General features: G+C 42.2%; 1 pseudogene; it reads right to left on the bottom strand.

Moving 5' to 3' along the window:
* The window catches only part of LOC145392150 (uncharacterized), a 30,898-nt pseudogene extending 13,407 nt beyond the window's left edge, over positions 1–17,491 (bottom strand).
* Between the last annotated feature and the right edge of the window lie 1,311 nt (positions 17,492–18,802).

Genomic DNA, 18,802 nt, shown 5'->3' with positions numbered 1-18,802 from the left:
TTAGAAACTATATCATTCTTGACGGAAAATGAGTATAAAAGAATCTGTATTGAAAGTAAACATATATTTTATAGATTTATGCCCCAATAGTGGACGGTAGAGATGATCCAGGTTGTATGTTTGTGTATAATTGGGGGTTGTGATTTTGCGTGTAGGGGAAGGGTTGTGTTTATATGTGTTTGTGCTGCAGTGTGTGTGTGTGTGTTTGTTGTTGTATGATTTTCACTGTATTGGGGGATTTATTTTTATGTGCTTGTGTGTTACAGTTTATCACATTACCTCTCCTCTTCTTCCCACCCCCTTCAACACACAATTTCTTTTCGTACCCCTTCCTCACTCCACCTCCCTCCACCACCCACGCCACACACACACACACACACACACACACACACACACACACACACACACACACACACACACACACACACACACACACACACACACATACACACACACACGCATGCTACACACACGCCTCGGCCATAAGAGTGTAATTAATTCAAGCTGATGGGGTTGTTTGATAAGAACAAGACACTCATTAGCACACCTGTTACAGCTTACCTGCCCGTTATACCTGTGCTTCGTAATAGGGCAATTGGCTTCTCTCTCTCTCTCTCTCTCTCTCTCTGTGGAGGGGGGGGGGGAATGGCTTAAGAGAGGATGTGAGATTTATATATACATAATTATGAACAAATGCGTCTTAGTTTAGCCTGAACATAGTCCCAAGATTAATAAAAACAAACGAGGATTTTAATTTTTTTTTTTTCTTATCCATTGACTGCTAGGGTTTGTCTCTGCTGTATAAAATCATATGGTTTTTGGCATGAATATTTTTGCAGTTTTTTTTTTATATTTTTTGTTATATTTCGTGTGCATTTTTCAACTAATGGTATATATTTTTCCATCTTTAGTAGGTCTCTTCAGTTCTCTTTCGTGATAATTTTCTTTTGACTAATTTGCTTCCATGCCCACTTAGATTTGAATGTTAGAAAATATAAAGATGGCAAAATATGTGACCTTGAAACCTGGAATCAATAGGATCCAGAATATGACAATTATTGGGACAGGAACATCTTTTTTTTCACTTTTGGTTTGCGTTTTTGTGTTATCAGTTATATAAGACTTTACATTTTGGTACAACTTTATTTATCTTTATGTAAATATATAGATTTTTTTTTTTTTGTGGCGATTTATTTCTTCACCTCGTCTTTTCTGTAGGTTTCTTTATATCTTTTCTGTCTTTCTGTCATCCTCTTTCCATTTTCGATATGTCTTTATTTCCATTTTTGCAACAGCCTTTATTGACTTAGCTTCATATATATTTTTCTTTCTTTCTTTCTTTATCCTTGTCCATTCTCGATACGTCTTTATTTCCATATTTGCAACAGTCTTTATTGATTTTCTGCTGTGTTGTTTTTCCACGTCCAATGGGGAAAAAAAATACACCCTCACCTTTAAGTGCCAATTTCCTGGTGTTTGCCGGGAAATGAGTATCCTGCCTGGCGGTGGGCGCGTGGGGGCTTGATTAGGGAAGGTGTGTGTGTGTGTGTGTGTGTGTGTGTGTGTGTGTGTGTGTGTGTGTGTGTGTGTGTGTGTGTGTGTGTGTGTGTGTGTACAAGAGGCTGACGTATATATATCTTTCAACCTATCTATGTATTTGTCTATGTATGTCTTTCTATTGTACTGTCTGTCTGTCTTTATGTCTATTTACCTACCTACCTATCTATCTATTAATGTGTGTGTGTGTGTGTGTGTGTGTGTGTGTGTGTGTGTGTGTGTGTGTGTGTGTGTGTGTGTGTGTGTGTGTGTGTGTGTGTGTGTGCGCTAGTCTTCAAAGCGAGTGTAATGTGTGTGCAGGTAACTGATGTGTGTGTCTCCTTGCGTGTATGCTCGTGTGTGTATGTACGTAACTGTGTGCATGTGAGGGTAATTTCACTTCAGACTGTGGCGAATGCAAGTGATTATATGCAGGTGTGCTTGTGTTGTGACTTTGTGTGTGTGTGTGTGTGTGTGTGTGTGTGTGTGTGTGTGTGTGTGTGTGTGTGTGTGTGTGTGTGTGTGTGTGTGTGTGTGTGTGTGTGTGTGCGTGCGTGCGCGCGCGCGCACGTTTGTATTTGTGTGTATTTTCGTCTGTGTTTGTGTGTTTTTGTGTGTGTGCGTTTGTGTTTTTGTATGTTTTCGTGTGTTTGATTTTGCGCTTTTGTGTTCATTTATGTGTTTGTGTTTGTGAAGGCGGTTCTGTTTTTGACTGGACCGTGGCTTATGTTGAAATATATGTGTCAAATAATTTATGGTTGTTTTGACCAATTCCATACCACTTATCATCTGCATGTGGCACGCTGATATCTCTTTTATACTGATACAAGAAGCTCAATATTACAAAACTAACATAACATGGAAGATAATATGACCCGGTTTAATACGAGAGGTGTTCCGTAAGCTGAATAGAATCGATCGGTGGGAGCAGGAATATATGAAATACGTCACAATATTAATGGAGTTCCGTTAAACCAGGCAATAAATCACTGAGTAGGCGGTGCTAGGAAATTTTTCAAAGTACACGAGAATATACTGTATTTCCGTGTACAGCTGATATATATTGTGTTATCCTCCATACATATGCATTCAACCTAAAATTTCCACCTGTCCACCTTGAGTGCCAATTTCTTACAATGTGTTTACAAGGTTGTATTGTGATAGTCTAACGTTGAGGAAGAATTCAACAAGAAAAACATACATCGTTGTGAGGGACGGAAGGGAAAGTCAAGCCTTCAAATATTTAGTGATCATTTTATCTGTAAAAACCCGGGGATAAAATGTGCTTTGCCTGTCTACTTCCTTGCTGACTAGGTTTTGTAAAGTGGTATGCAGGTTAAACGCATCTTAAAGGAGCTACATAAGTGGCTTCCAGAGTTTCATGGCTTTCTTACGTCTTTCTTATCTCGCTTTTGACCCTTTGACAGCGGTGGTTTTCTCTGGGGTCTTCTGAGATGGGTAAAGTTGCCTGGTGTTAGAACTGGAGTAAAGTACTGTACTAAGCTCTTATTTATTCAGTTATTTTTTTCCCTAACGTTAATTAAGACAGTATTTAACCATTATGCAGCAAGGGTTTATCTCAGCTACACAGAATCGTCTGACGTTAGCAATAGAACCGCTTGGCTGTGGTGAGCTCATTGGTATATTATTCTTGCTACTTCCAGACGATTTTACGCAGCTTGGAGATATTTTTCAGCGTGGACGGGTTAGCTGTAGCTATTCTTACCCTCGTTACAAGAGATCTTCATTAACCAGAGTTCATTCTTCTGACGGTATGAAGAATACTAGAAAGCACCCAGAGAGCGTATACCTCCGCCGCCCCCAAATTTAATAAATTCTTTCTTAGCCAATGGCTCACCCTTCCACAAAATTTCGTTGAAATTCATCGAGAAGTTTTGGAGTTATCTTGTGGACAAGCAAACAAAAAATCCCTGGATCCGAATGACTCTCCGGATCAAAAACAGACAAACAAACCAACGCCGCAAAAGCATAACCTCCTTGGCGGAGGTAATAATAAAAATGACTTCATCGTTTTGGCAAGGTTAAGATTTCCGTAAGGCTCACATTTACATCTTATTAGTCAAAAAAGCTTGATGGGTTTTATTCAATGAGATGTATTTTACCTTACACATCATTCCTCCTCTCCAATAATTCCTCCTCTCTGCCTCTCTAATCCCTAAACACAGCAAGCCCCGTGAACTCTGAAAGGGGCGTACAAATTATTACCCTCATAAATCATCACCTACGCAGCGTGAAAGGAACCCCACGTCGCCCAAAAAAAAAAAAAAAAAAAAAAATTAATAGGCCTAAGTTGGAGAGTCTCATTTTTAACCCCATCACTAGGAAAAGCTGATTTATCCTAAGCCGAGTATAATTGTTTGTTTGTAGCAAAATATAAATAAATTGATATATAAATAAATAAATAAAAAGCGTCATTGTAGTGAGGGGATTAATAGAGATTTTGCATCCTATCCAAGAGAGGTTTCTATCAAGCTGAGAAAAAAAAACCCGACTTGCAGTAACAGTAAAAAAATGTTATAATAATAATCGTAGCTCCTTCAATAGTAGGAATCTATATATATAAAAGGATGGCGTGGTAGTGAGAGGATTAATGGAGATCCTGTAACCCAACTTGAATGAAACTGCGTAGTGACTGAAGAATAATAATAGACAAAATAAAAGACGTTCTCGGGCTGAAGGGAGAGTGGTAAATTTGGTGTGTCCCGGTGAAGAAAAAGGAGTACCATTTTTTTTCCTTCATTTTTTTCAGTTTTTCAGCGACTTTCACTTTTTTCTCGTGTTGTTTTTCAGCTGCGTGTCAGTCAGTCAGCGAGGCAGTGAAGCGGAGCCCGGGATATAACCTCACGCACACACCTGACTCGCGACAGGTAACACTGACATAACGAGTTCTCACCTGGTTACAAGGGCGTGGTGAACAGGTTAGCTTTGTCTTTCTTTTTGTTCCCCTTCATGTCTCCCTGGTTATCTGTCTGTCTGCTCGTCTGTCTGTCTGTTCGTCTCTTTGTCTGTCTGTTTCTCGTTGTGTGTGTGTGTGTGTGTGTGTGTGTGTGTGTGTGTAGTATGTATGTATGTATGTCTCGCTCACATATACACCCCCTCCCTCCCCATCTCCCCCCCCTTCTCTCTCCCTCTCTCTCTCTCTCTCTCTCTCTCTGCTTTAACATCCTCTTCCTCAGTGCATAATCGTTAACACTGGGAATTGAAAGATGATAATAATGATGATGATGATGATGATGATGGTGATGAAAAAACAGATCTCCACCCCGCCCACTTTCTTCAGCTGGTTCTCCACCCACTTAACTTGTACCCACCCTGCCCTGTCCCACCCACTTCTTGTATTTCCTATCCCGTTCTTCCACGCCCTGTCATTTTATTTATTTACCGTACACCTCTCTCTCTCTCTCCCTCTCTCTTCTTTGTAATAATTTTCTTTAGACTGCATACTTCTAGCAGGGAATAAGCTGAGGATGAAGTTGATGATGATGATGATAAAGATGATGATGATAATGACGATGATAATGATGATGATGATGATGATGATGATGAAAGACAGAAAAAAGCCACAATGACGAAAGCACATGTCAGGAATGAAGGAAATCATTGGCCAAGGAACTCAAGAAGACTTGTAAGAAAGCCCACAAAGCAACAGAATGTGCAATGAAGCAAATAATGAAGAAAACCATATTGCAATCTTTGTTTAGAATTCCACTGTCATTGAATGCACCGTCTGTTTATTTATTTATTTATTTATTTTTTTAAGTGAAATGTGCTAGACTTCTTTTATCTTAACCTGGCTCCGATTTTTTTTTACTCCTGTAACCTAGTTCACCATCTTAGGCCTCGAGACATAGTTTTGAATTCGAGTTTCATAATGTCTATATCGGATTCTGGAGGTGGTAGTGGGGGGGATAGGCATTTTTTTTTTTTTTAATGCAAGGAAGATGGAACAGAAGGACAGGAGATATTTTGCTGGGATGAAATACAATCGTTTGACGTTACTCAGAGTATATTGCTTAGGTTGCGTTCTGTCCACCTATTAAAGGAGTTAAAGTCTAAGCAGTATGACTCTTTAGCTAAGTAACCCTCCTGCATAGATTCCAGCTCCTCAGTCGCATATACTTCCCCTCCTAGATGCCACAAGGGAGTTAGGAAGAGGGTAGGCCAGAGACAAGGCAAAGACAGTGACACAGCAGACAGTTGAAGTAGACAGTGGCGTGGGGTAGGTTTGGTAATTTTTGATTGATGTGAACAGGCGTTTACTTGTGAGCCACTCCACAAACTCAGTGGTAATCGGTAGGACTTGAACCCACCACTCAGGGAGTCCTTCAAACGTGGGACCAGCACTAAACCGACCGAACCACCGAGTCTCCCTCCCCTCACAATCTAACTCTCATCCCGCCCCTTCTTCTCCCCTCCCAGACTAACTCTTCTCCTCCCGCCCTCTCTCCTCCCCTCACAATCCAGTCCTTCCCCTCCCGCCCCTTCTGCTCCCCTCACACTCTAACCCTTCCCCTCCCGCCCCTCCCCTCCCCTCCCCTGCTCGGCCCATACTTAGTGGTGGCCCTGGGCATGGTGGGGGCGGGGAATTTACGGCCTTGATCCCACCTGCAGCTGCTGCCTGGTCGGATTTCGCACGTCCAAGAGGTGACGGGCTTTGTGTAATCCTGGTGACGCAGCTGTGGTTATAGGGACAAACACACACACACACACACACACACACACACACACACACACACACACACACTGGTACATGCACGTGTACGCACGCACACGCTGAAGATTACGGAGAGAGAGAGAGAGAGAGAGAGAGAGAGAGAGAGAGAGAATTTAAAGGAATTATATTTTTCAGTGAACGCTACTGTACTTTTCTTATCGCGAGAGTGATTTATTCAGTTTTCGTTGCTGCGTATTGACTGTTATGAGCATACGCATACTCATCAGATTTACCTATAAGCCAACAGTTATTATATATTTCCAAATGCTGAAATTTTGTTTCCTAGAAGAGTTATGAAGTTTGCCTCTAAGTCTTTCATTCCCAGAGGTCTCTCGTAATTTTCTTCAAATCCAGGAATCTCACATTATCGTCATCAAGAACCACATAGGACATCTCAATGCAGGACTAAGGTCTCTCCCACCTTTCTGCACTTTCTTTTGTTGGCTCTTAACCTGTCCCACTCAGTCCTAACAAAAATGTAGTCTCTTCATTATCATCCCTTCGTTTTGTCCATTTGTCTTTCTTTCCCTTCCACTTTAGCTCTGTCTTGCCACTTCAGTTATGCCTATGGTCCAACTGTAATCTGTTCTCGAAAAGCGTGACCTTCCCATGATCCATTTCGTTTTCGCCTTTCCAAAGCAGAATTGATCGTCTAGCGTTATTATGAATGAGAAATACATCCTCGGGCTCCAGGGACTGATTAGTGTTCCGAACCCAATCAACGCGAAGGATCTCCTAATATTGAATTCAATCTTCTGGCTCTTGTATCAAATAAATATATAAAAAAAATACGTAATAAAACTAAATAGGGTAAAAAAAAAGTCCTGAGAGCGAAGGGGTAATGATAACTTGGTGTTTGTGGCAGGGGCTGGTATAATATATAAAAAAAAAAGTGTGGTGGAGATTGTACCAGTGTGATATTACCTTGATACCATCGCTATGAGACCTATAATCCTCACCTGCACTCTCGTCGACTTCATAACTGTGATAATCCATAATACAACATTTTACTTTAACTTACGTTCACTAATGCCAAAATTATTGTCTAAAGGTTACAAAAAATTTTCATGAACACCAAAAGGAGTACAGCGACATATGCTAATACCGTTTACAGACACTTATTGTACAAGAAATGATTTGAACACCGTAATTCTTCGAAGTCTTTGGTCTTCTTTATGCAACATTATTTTTGGATTCCCTTGGCATAATCTAATTTTATTCTCCTCTTTTTATGCATTTTTCCACCGAGGCCCGTGGAGAGGGAGGAGAAGTAGGGGTGGAGAGGGGAAGAGCAAAGGATGCAGGAGGAGACAAAGAAGTGGTGAGGAAGAAAGATAAGGGTGGCGAGGGAGGGAGTGGGGAAGAGGGTGGAGGGATAATGTCAAGACGAGTGAGAGCAAAAAAGCTTGATGGTAAGACCAGTTACACGTCGGTTGAGGACCCGTAGCCTGCAGCAGACATCAGGCCTTCAACTATACTTTGCTTTGTCGTGCTCCACCCAGCCCTACTCCACCCTGCTCCACCCCACCCTTATCTGCCCTTGCCTCTAGTGTTCTCCTCTTCTTTGATTAGCTTTGTGTTCTCTCTGTCCTGTACCGCCCTTATCATTTACAGCACTTCCCTGCCCTGTCCTCAACTCTCCCTTACCCTGCACCCCCACCAGTGCCAACAACCTGGTCTTATCTATGGCAGCACCTAGACCTGCCGCCACTACTTTGCGACTACCACTGCCCACGCCTTCGCACTACCTCACCTCATCCTCGCCCACATAAACACCACGGCACCCAGTTCAACGGAACACACGCCCACATGTTTTAACTCACCGTGCCTTAACCAGCATTTTCTGCCATCTCACTGTTTTCTCTTCTTGCACTTCCACATCCAGTTTCGACGAATTCTATGTTACCCTACCCTGTCTTACCCTGCCCCGCCTTACTTTACTTTATCTTACCTTACCCTGCCTTGTCCTACCCTACTCTACCTCACCCAACCCCAACCTATCTCACCCAACCCTACCCTACCGTATCCATCCCTACCCTGCCCTTTTTTACTCCATTCCTCCCTGTCCCATACCCTACCCAACCACCAGTGTCAACCCAGCCTTATCGGTGACAGTATCTTAACCTGCCACCTCCACTTTGAGACCACAGCTCACGCTTTCACACTACCTAACTTCACCCTTGCCCACATCACACGCACCCAAACCAACAGAACACACACCCACACATTATTCCTTTCTTTACTTTACCCTGCCTTTTCCTACACCTCCCTTGTCCTCTTCTCTCACCCTTTCACACCCTGTCTTGCCTTAACTTACCATCTCCTACCTTTAGATACTCTGTTTTTAATCATTTTTTTTTCCCTTCTTGTTTCTTTCCCTGCCCGTCCCTACACCTCACTGTCCTTTTTTCTAACCCTCGCACAACCAAGTCTGCCTTACCTTACATCACCTCACCTTGCCCTATTCTATTCTTTCCTGTTCTGCCTTTGACTTATACTCTACTCCCTCTTCCTATTCCCTACTCTCGCCCTACCCTGCCACACCACCAGTACCAACAACCGGGCACCACTTCGTCGAGATCACTACCCACGCCTTCACACTGCCTCACCCTCGCCCACACCACACCACATTACACGCACCCAAGCCAACGGAACACACGCCTACACGCCCTTCCCTTAAGTTTTTGCCTCTCACTGAATCACATTATAACTCAGGTCAAGGACTGGGTGTGGACTTAGTAGCATAACCTTTTCAGTGCGAGATGTAACTCCTCGAAGACGGTGATCTTTTTTTATTCTGTAGTCTTGTCACCACCAGATTTTTTCACTCAGCTTAGAAAGGATCACTCTTACTGGAGAGATCTAAAACTATCTCCTTTTACCCTCTTTAAAGCAAGAAAGTGTTTGATGTTAGCAAAAAAGGAACTGAAATGCAGCCACCGTAGTGAAAGGATGAAGATGATTTGAAGCTCGTTAAGCAGTAGTAAGGGCAAATATGAAAAAAAAAAAAAAAAAAAAAGTCATCATACTCAAAGGGTTTGGAGATGTTTTTTAACCTCTTCAGAGCAGGGTGTCTTCTTAGATGAGTTAAATCGTCCATCATAAACCAGAAGAAAATAAAACACACTCTTTGGGTTGAAAGGGTTTACACAGTTCTTCCCCCATAACCTGGCCCAGATTTTCGTCCTTTTGTAGCTTATTTCATGTAGCTCAGTGGCAGAATCAGGCAAGGTATTATTTTTGTAGCACTTCCGCGTGACAAGCATCATATTCTAGTGTTGATTTATTATTAGAGCTTTTTTAGGGCAAGTAAAACGGGTGTAATGGTATCGTGTAGTATTAATAAGATGTAAATATAGTAACGTATTTATTCACTACATAACTTATTTAGAGTAATTTACGTGGAGCTGCGGTACTCATCTCACAACGCTTGTTATTTATTTATTTATTTATTTATTTATTTTACAGAAGATAAACAGAGGAAGGAAAAACTAATTAAATAAGAAAAAATCTGGTCTACCGTTCGAAACATAAACCATGGTGAACATTGAAAGTGTGGGCTGGTAGTATGTCCTTTCACTTGCTTGTATATGTTTGCACCTTGTCTGTTTCAGCGGAGTAACTGGAGAGGTGGCTGGAGTGCAAATTACATTCCTGTATACAATTTTTTTTCCACTACTCGCTCTTACTCTCTACATACAACTCTCTCTTCCGTCTCCCAACTTCTTCCATGCCCCTGTTTCTCATCCACTCACTATATGCTTTCTTCTTTTGTGCCACAGCCTGTCTCACCTCTTCATTCCGCCATGCTGTTTGATTTTCCAAGGACGATCATTTTTCCATTTTTTTTCCTAGCCTAACTTAATCCAACCTGTCCTAACCTAACCTAAACAAACAGAATAATGTGACTGGCTAACAAACTAACCTAACCTGGTGCTAAGAAACCAAACCTAACCATCCTAGACTTTCCTGGATAAGAAAAAAGGGACAAAATGGTGCACAGAACGGAAATCAGTGACTGGGGTGGCATTGGCAGTTCTTCAAATGTCTGGCCACTCCATTAGCCACCCCAAATACCCATGGGAAATACCCCAAAATACCCATGGGAAATACCCCAATCCCCCCGTAAAGTGTTCTCCTCTAGCAACCTCTTGGCCACCCAGGTTTTTACATCTTAGCTACGTCCCTGGTCGGCTTTACTAGACATACAGTACACAGACTCTTGACACATACAGACAGTAAACGCGAGTATACCTTGCCTCATGTCCTCGTCGGGTAAGGAGATTCCCGTACACCACTTCCTTAGCTATTTATTTTGGTTATTGGTGGTTAATATTCGTTTGTACTTTACTTATACAGAATATGGAGATATGAGATGGATTTGTGCAACACAGAGGAAGATAGTAAAGTGAAACAAGCAAAATGAATCACTTAGGAAAACGTGTTAGGGAGTTTCCTTACGCGACAAGAATACCGGCCCTTGACTTTACCATTCATGACTCTCCCAATAGTTACCTTTACCTTATTCATACTTCCCCAGTTAACTTTGGCTACCACTCTTCCTTCCGGGAGATGGCCCGAGCTTGCATAGACTTAATCTGACAGGTTACAGTTATTTATATAGAGGAGGCATATACTGAGAATGAAATATCAGAGTATGTATCAGAATATTCATGATCAGTTTACCGATAAGAATTAAAAGACGAGCTTGACTGGCCATATTAGGCAATGGTGTACGGTAAGACAATGTGAGGGGAGGGGGAGGAGGGGAGGGGGTGAAGGGGAGGGGGCGACTAGTAAACACCCACACTGTATTAAATATTCCGGTGGCTGCAGATTGGAGAGGGGGGGTGGAGTGGGGGAGTATGAGGTAAGGGGAAGTGAGATGAGGTGAGAGGGGGTTGAGTGGGAGGGGTACACAGCTGTAAACACCTACACTATAACCCAGACTCTAGAGCGATGGAGAAGGTGGGGACGGGAAAGGGACATGGGGGTGAGAGGGAGGGCGGTGGGATGAGCGAAGGCTAAGTGGGAGGGAGATGAGTTGAGCGGTGGGGGAGAGGGGTGACTGGGAGGGGTACACAACTGTCAACACCCACACTATAACCTTCAAGGCGGGGATGAAGTTCGGGGGTGGAGGAGGAGGGTGATAAAAGGATATGGGGTGACGAGGAAGTGAGAGGTACAGGCAATGACCAACACCCACACAAGCACTGGTAAGCGATGGGGAGCTGAGAAAGAGGAGAGGATTTGAGGGGTATAAGAAAATGGGGTTCGGGGTGAATCTATGCAAGTGAGAGAATTATCGAGATAGTGTTTTGGCTTCACACTGTCAAAATTTCCCTCAGCCAAATAAAATCGTCTGGAAGTAGCCTACAAGTACCTAATCAGACCATTCCAGTAAAAAGATTAATAAAATACGAACACAAAGCTATGAATCGCCTCCTACAATGAGGTTTTTCTTTCCCAGGGTTCTTCCAAAATAATAAACAGCCGCTCAGTAAAACACATACCTCCACCATAAGAAGTGTAAACAGAGTCACATGATACCCTCAGCTGAATAAAATCGTCTTCCGGTAAATGGAGTGGATACTACAGTTGCCCCGACCATGAAAAGGTTAACGGTTCCAATATAAACACTTTCGGGCATCTGTGACTCATTTACAGATGAATAAAACCCTCTGGTGTTAACCGGAACAAAATACTAAAGTCCTTCCGATCATGACAGAATTTATCCTTTCAGCCAGAGAACGTCATTTCTGTTTTGTTTTCGCTGTTATAAGACGACTAAAGGAAGGATCTCCGGTAATAAAAATGTTGTTGAAAGGTGCATCTAATCCCTTCAGTTCGGAAGCTGAATAAAATCGTCTAGGGATAGCAGGAATTTTATAAACACAACCGTGGATCCTCTAACTGAACGCCATAATCATACAATTTGTTATTAGTCAGTCTATAATTCTTTAAGGAAGCCAGTCTCCATACTGAGTCACAGTATCGCAGTACCGTCAATTGTTCAAATGGAAGAAATTATATCACCATACTAAATCTGTATTCACTGAGAAGGTTTAACAGCTCTACCCTACTTGGACCGTCGTTTGATAGGTAAATAAAAAAATGGGGTGTATTTCTTCCAGTCTTCCAATGTACGCATTTTTCAGAGCGTGTAGGCATGAATCCTGTTGCTCTGAGTGTGCGTAAGGTGATGTGGGTGAGGGTGAGGTGAGGTGGTTTGTACGGTTGCACTGATTTTTCCAGTCTTCCAGTCTCCATGTATCTCTGGACGTGTAGGTGAGTGTTCCGTTGTTCTGGGTGTATGCTGGTGTAGGCGAGGGTGAGATGAGGTGGCACACAGTTTCAGGAAGCAGGTTTAAGTTTTCCCCTCCTCCAGTGTCCATATTTCTTTGGCACTGTAGGCGTGTGTTCCGTTGTGCTTGAAAGTTGGTGTGGGCGAGGGCTAGACCAGGGTGAGATGGTCTTTGCAGGGGATGACAAAGGGTGGGGGTGTATATGAGGGTGAATCGCTTCCATTCTTCCAATTTCTTTATTTCTCAGGGCATGTGGGAGTGTGTTCTGTTCCTCTGGGTGGGTGCATATACACTGATGTGGGCGAGGGTGATTTGAGGTGGTGTACAGTTTCAATGGACTGATATAATTTTTCCTCGCGTCCAGTCTCCATCGTCCTCAGAGGTTGTAGGCGTGTGTTCCGTTGCTTTTGGTGCGTGTGACCCAGTGTAGGCGAGGGTAAGGTGAAGGGAGGTGGGATGAGGAAGTGTGAAGGTGTGGATTTTGATCGTAAGGTGTACCTGTAGTGGTAGGAAATGTTATAGCAATCTAGGTCTGGTTTGTCGGGACATTCTATAGGTATATATAAAACATAGAACATATAAACACATCATCGTAGAAGTACATAATAAAATATTATGAATGGATAAAAATAAACCAGTAAAAACGTAAAGAATAATTCAAGTCGGTACAGGATATAACAACATGTAAACACAAACAAAAAGCTAACATACACAGTTAAATTAATGAATCTTTTCGCAAACAGAAAATAAGTAGACAAATGAATACCAGTAAATAATAGCTAAAAACAACTACCCTCTTGCCATAACAGTCCACAAGTCAGGTTTGTCCCGTTCCCTCCACACCAAGAGAAACTAGAAACAGTGAGTGGGATTCTGGCAGGTATACGAGAGGGCTTGGGGCTGCGGCTGCTTTATGAGGCTTGTTTATGAGTCTTGTTTACGAGCACAAGAGGCGACGTGAACTCGTATTCTGGTCGTTTAAGGAAGCTTCCTAACACCGTTTCCCATGTGCTTTATCTTGCTTATTGCACCTTTCTCAAGTGATTTATTTTGATTATTACACCTACCAGATTATCCTATTCTGTGTTACATAAATCCCTCCAATATCGCCATACTCCGCATTAGTAACATACAAAAGAATATCAACCAGCCATATCCAAAAATAAATCTCTAAGGCAGAGGTGTTAGGGAGCTGCCTTAATGACAATACAAGCCCTGGATGCTGTGGCGAGATAGAGCCTGGCGTGGGAATCAGGGCTGGGGGAAAAGAAAGCAGGAAAAAAGAGAGAGGACGTAAACGTGTGGCATATATATATTTTCTTCTGTCTCACTGCTTGTCTGGTTTATGGGATCTGTTTGCGTGTTGGCCTTAGATGCTGTGTCTTCATTTGGGTGTGGCTAGTGTGGTGTGGGAAACAGGGCTTCGGGGTGTTGTGTGTGTGTGTGTGTGTGTGTGTGTGTGTGTGTGTGTGTGTGTGTGTGTGTGTGTGTGTGTGTGTGTGTGTGTGTGCGCGTGTGTGTGTGTGTGTGTATAAGGAAAACGGAAAAAGAGTCTTTGAGGGTACCGGTATGAACACGCACACACACACACACACACACACACACACACACACACACACACACACACACACACACACACACACACACACACACACACACACACACACACACACACACACACACACACACAGATACAGACTCTCCCTCTATAAGAGCTCGTAGACGCGCGCGCGCTCGCACCTATGGGTAGAAAGGTAAAAAAAAAAGAATATGCAGTATGTATGAGAGAGAGAGAGAGAGAGAGAGAGAGAGAGAGTATTCTCATGACTAGCTTCTTCCTCTTCGTCCATTCTTAGCCCGCTTCTAGTTTCATTCATTCTTTCCAAGGTTTATCTTCCCTCGCCACTTAATCTTGATGTCAGTTAAACCCTTTTATTTCTCCTTCTTAACTCGTCCTAAATTGGGTCAGTCATCTTCAGTTCGTAATTTTTTTTTTCTTTCTATTACCAGACGATTTTATTCACAATAGATTTGCTTTTTTCGAATTTTAGGGGTTTGATGCAGCCTTCACTGACCCCTTTCACTGCTAGATATCCTTCCTAAATTTTAATATCTTGTGCTGGTGGGCTGATTAAGACGAACAGTGCGTCATGGGATTGCAGGGGTGATAGAGAGAAGAGGATGTGAAGGTGATGAGTGTGAGAGACGAGGAACCTAAGGGCAGGGAAAGGAACACCCACATACACCTACATACGCTTCCTACACTAGGGTTGTGGTTGGTTGCCCTTCCTCTTGCCCTCTCTGTACCGTTTTCCACTCTCTCCCAGTCCTTTTTTTTACTGGTTTCTAGCCTCTTCTAATATTATCCAGTTCTTTCTTCTTCCTGCCCTCTCTGTACCATTTCCTCTCTCCCCAAATCTTTTTTTCTTTTTTTACTATTTACTAACCTTCTCTAATATTATCCAGTCCTCTCTGATAGGTGCCAATCCTGTTACTCTCTTTTTGCTCCTTCATAACGCCTCTTCTTGCAACTTCATTTTTTTCCTACCAACCTTCATTTTTTTTTAGTTGCTCTTGTTACCTTTATTAATTCCATTCTTAGCCCGCTTCAGCTACTTTCTCCAATCTTTACTACTGCTCACTAGCCTGTTTTGTTATCTGTTAAATATGGTGCTAGTCACGAAAAAGTGCTATGGAAAAAATGTAGAGCTCTATTATTGCCCTATTCTGTCACTAAGCCACTAGAAATAGGCTGGAAAGTGACAAGAATCTCAGCCAAGTCATGGTGAACGGACTATACTCGTACGTGTAAATAGCTATACTTTCTTGATAAATAATGTTTACTGAATATAGATAATGAATAGACAAAGATAGATAAACAGAGGGACAAAAGGACAGCCAGATAGACAAGTAGATGCACAGAATATTACAGTCTGTCTGGCGGCCTTTTCCTGTCTGTCTGTCTGTTTATCTATCTATCAATCTGTCTATCTATTTATCTATCTATCTGTCTATCTTACCTGGCAGCGCAGCGTTGCAACCGGATGTTCAACAAGACACTCACCTGAGGATGAAAAATGTTTAGGTTAATTACAAGTAAAAGTATAGGAGCTTGAAACAGAAATACGTAAATATGAGTTAATATGAAAACGATGAATGAAGAGAGAGAGAGAGAGAGAGAGAGAGAGAGAGAGAGAGAGAGAGAGAGAGAGAGAGAGAGAGAGAGAGAGAGAGAGAGAGAGGAAGGGGGGGAATTTTTTGGCGCTTTATATTTATTCAGAAACATGGCTCCGTTACGCAAGCAGAACTGCAGAGAAAAAAAAAAACACTCCTTTGCATTCCCAGGCGCCATACACATGTGCTAATGACTCTATGTACTTATAATCGTGCATTCTAACATTTACTCCAACAAACTCTCGGTATTTACTATATATATGTACAGGGTGTCACTAGAAAAAGGGGGGCAAAATTTCAAGATATTTTTCGGCTAATTTTGGGTAGTAATTACAAGACCATGAATATTGTTTTGTATCGTTTATGCAGCTACAATTACTGATCATCTTATGGGTTAATATTCTCTCTTATTTTTCCCCATAAGGTCGTCAGTAATTGTAATTCTGTAACGCTTCAGAATTAGACCCAAGTTGTCGGAGTATTTTTTCTTTTAACTCAGAATTAGTCCAAGAATAACCACCTGAACTTAGCACACTTTTCCCTGGACACATTGTACATAGGTTCTAATACACCTAGCAAATGTCCTTCAGGTGTTTCTGTCCTTACTCATTAACGACCCTTCCACCCAAGACACACCACCTCTCTTGCATACTCTCCCGTCTTATCTCTCCGCCTTAACATCCTTCTCCTATTCCTAATCTTTTATCGAGAAAAGGTTGAATTTACAAGTACCAGTAAGTAGGACTAAAATACAGTTTGTCATCATCATCATCACCATCATCATCATCACATCATCATCAGTCAGGTTCATATAAACAAAGGAAGTAAAATAAGTAGAGCATAGATGAACCCTTTGTATTTACTCTTCGTATCCCTATTGTAGATTGAAATATTAATGCAGATAAAAATCGCAGTATTGGAAAATAATTTGGCCTCTCAAAAATATGATACTACTTTTGTTAATATGTCGAGTGATTTATATTTCTATTATCTGAAAATCGTGGATGTTAAAATATTCTAGCGTAACTTTATCATAGCGTTTTATGAAGTGCTTGTAATCATCTGCCTAATATGGTGAGAGGTAATTGTGAGTCGGGTATAAAGATGTGTTTTTATATGCACAGTGGGGTCTGGGGATGAGAGGGATGCCTTCACGTGGTGGCATTTATACTGCTAGGTAACTCCACTGATCAGTTATACAAACATCCCTCACCTCCCTTTCTTTCCCCCTGGATGGAGGATGGTGGGCCTGAAGGAAGAGGGCAGCGTCAGCCTTCAGTCCACCGAGTTAACGTTCAGATGAGCATGGGGTTGCAATTACAATACTACTACTGCTACTACTCATATTACTACTACTGCAAGAGAGGTGTCAGTGTTATAGACTATGTAAATGTTCGTGTGAGAGCAGTTGATAGTGTTAAGCAAGCCAGTACCGGTATGTGATAGTGTGCATGTGAATAGTTTTGCGTGCTGAATACTTTCTTTAATACGGCACTCAGACTAAACTCATCTCTTCTATAAACAGGCGTCAGGAACTGTAAAAGCCTGTTCGTGCTGACGTAGATGTGTGTGTGTGTGTGTGTGTGTGTGTGTGTGTGTGTGTGTGTGTGTGTGTGTGTGTGTGTGTGTGCGTGTGTGTGTGTGTGTGTGTGTGTGCATATAAGGGTGTGGGTAAGCGTGGTGACTGCGGTGTTGGTATTCATTTCCTCACGTCCTCAGGCGGGTTCTTAGTCATAAGCATAGCGGTATTCCTTCAAGGCGCTGCGTATTTTTTTCTTTTTTGTTCATTATCATGCCTCTTTATAATTACTGTATGTCTGACTGTGTCTCACTCTCTGTCTCACTGTCTGTCTGTCTATCGGTCTGTCAGTATGTCATTTTCTGTCTGTCTGTCGGTCGGTCGGTCTGTCGGTGTGCCATTGTCTGTCTGTCTGTCTTCCTGCCTGCCCTTCTCTCTCTCTCTCTCTCTCTCTCTCTCTCTCTCTCTCTCTCTCTCTCTCTCTCTCTCTCTCTCTCTCTCTCTCTCTCTCTCTCTCTCTCTCTCTCTCTCTCTCTCTCTCTACCTGTGACCTGTTTCCCTATCTACCTTGATCACCTTTATATTTCATCAGCATTCGCTCTATCAGTATGTCACAAAACGTATACACTAAGCACCAGTCCGAATCATATACTTATCTATCTATCAGTGTGTCTATCTATCTGCTTGTTTGTTTATCTATTAGTGTGTGGTACTGATCCCTTCATATTTGGCTGTCTGTCTGCAAGGTATTTCTTCCCATGCTCTAAGTAACTCCATCTTTCCTACCATTTTCATTTATTTCATTGTCTGTCTCCTTGTCTCGAAAAAGGGAGAGAGAGGGAAGGAGGTAGAAGGGAGGGAGGGAAGAGTGGGAGGGAGGTGAGAGTGGGAGAGGGAAGGTAGATTGAGAAGGAGGGAACGATGAGTTGGTGAGAAGGGAAGGGAAGGAGGAGAAGTAGGAGGAGGAGGAGGAGGAAGAGTTGGCGAGAGGGAAAAGGAGGGGTAGGAGGAGGAGGAGGAGGAGGAGGTGGAAGAAGGAGTTTAGGTAAATATGGAAATGAGTGAAAAAAGAGAGGCCGGGGAGAATAGAAAGTTTAAGAGTACCAAAATGCAAACTCTTCCTCACATTATCAAACACAAAGAAAATTTACATAAAGATCGGTATACAATATTTTCACTATTAACCACAATACTGACAGTAATATTTTCCATAATTTTTAGTGTGTGGATGAAATTGAGAACTGGTCTTATATAACGGAGAAGAGAGTCAATCCTCATGTGACAAGGAAAAAGTATCGTGTTAGATTTTCCAGGTACTAAAAGGGTTAAGTTGACTTAACGTGAACTCCATTACATATACTGTATAGAGAGAGAGAGAGAGAGAGAGAGAGAGAGAGAGAGAATCAGTACTGACCCCTTACCTCCCTCCCTGACCCCTTGAACTCCCAGAATACTGAGTCCATGTGGTACGCTCTCTCTCTCTCTCTCTCTCTCTCTCTCTCTCTCTCTACTGAGGAAGTAAGTACATTTTAA

Source organism: Coenobita brevimanus, chromosome 21, assembly GCF_032717465.1.
Source record: "Coenobita brevimanus isolate Jiangsu-jjx chromosome 21, ASM3271746v2, whole genome shotgun sequence".
Taxonomy (NCBI): Eukaryota; Metazoa; Arthropoda; class Malacostraca; order Decapoda; family Coenobitidae; genus Coenobita; species Coenobita brevimanus.
Note: the sequence above shows the minus strand (reverse complement) of the source record. Positions and strands in the feature narration are given on the sequence as shown.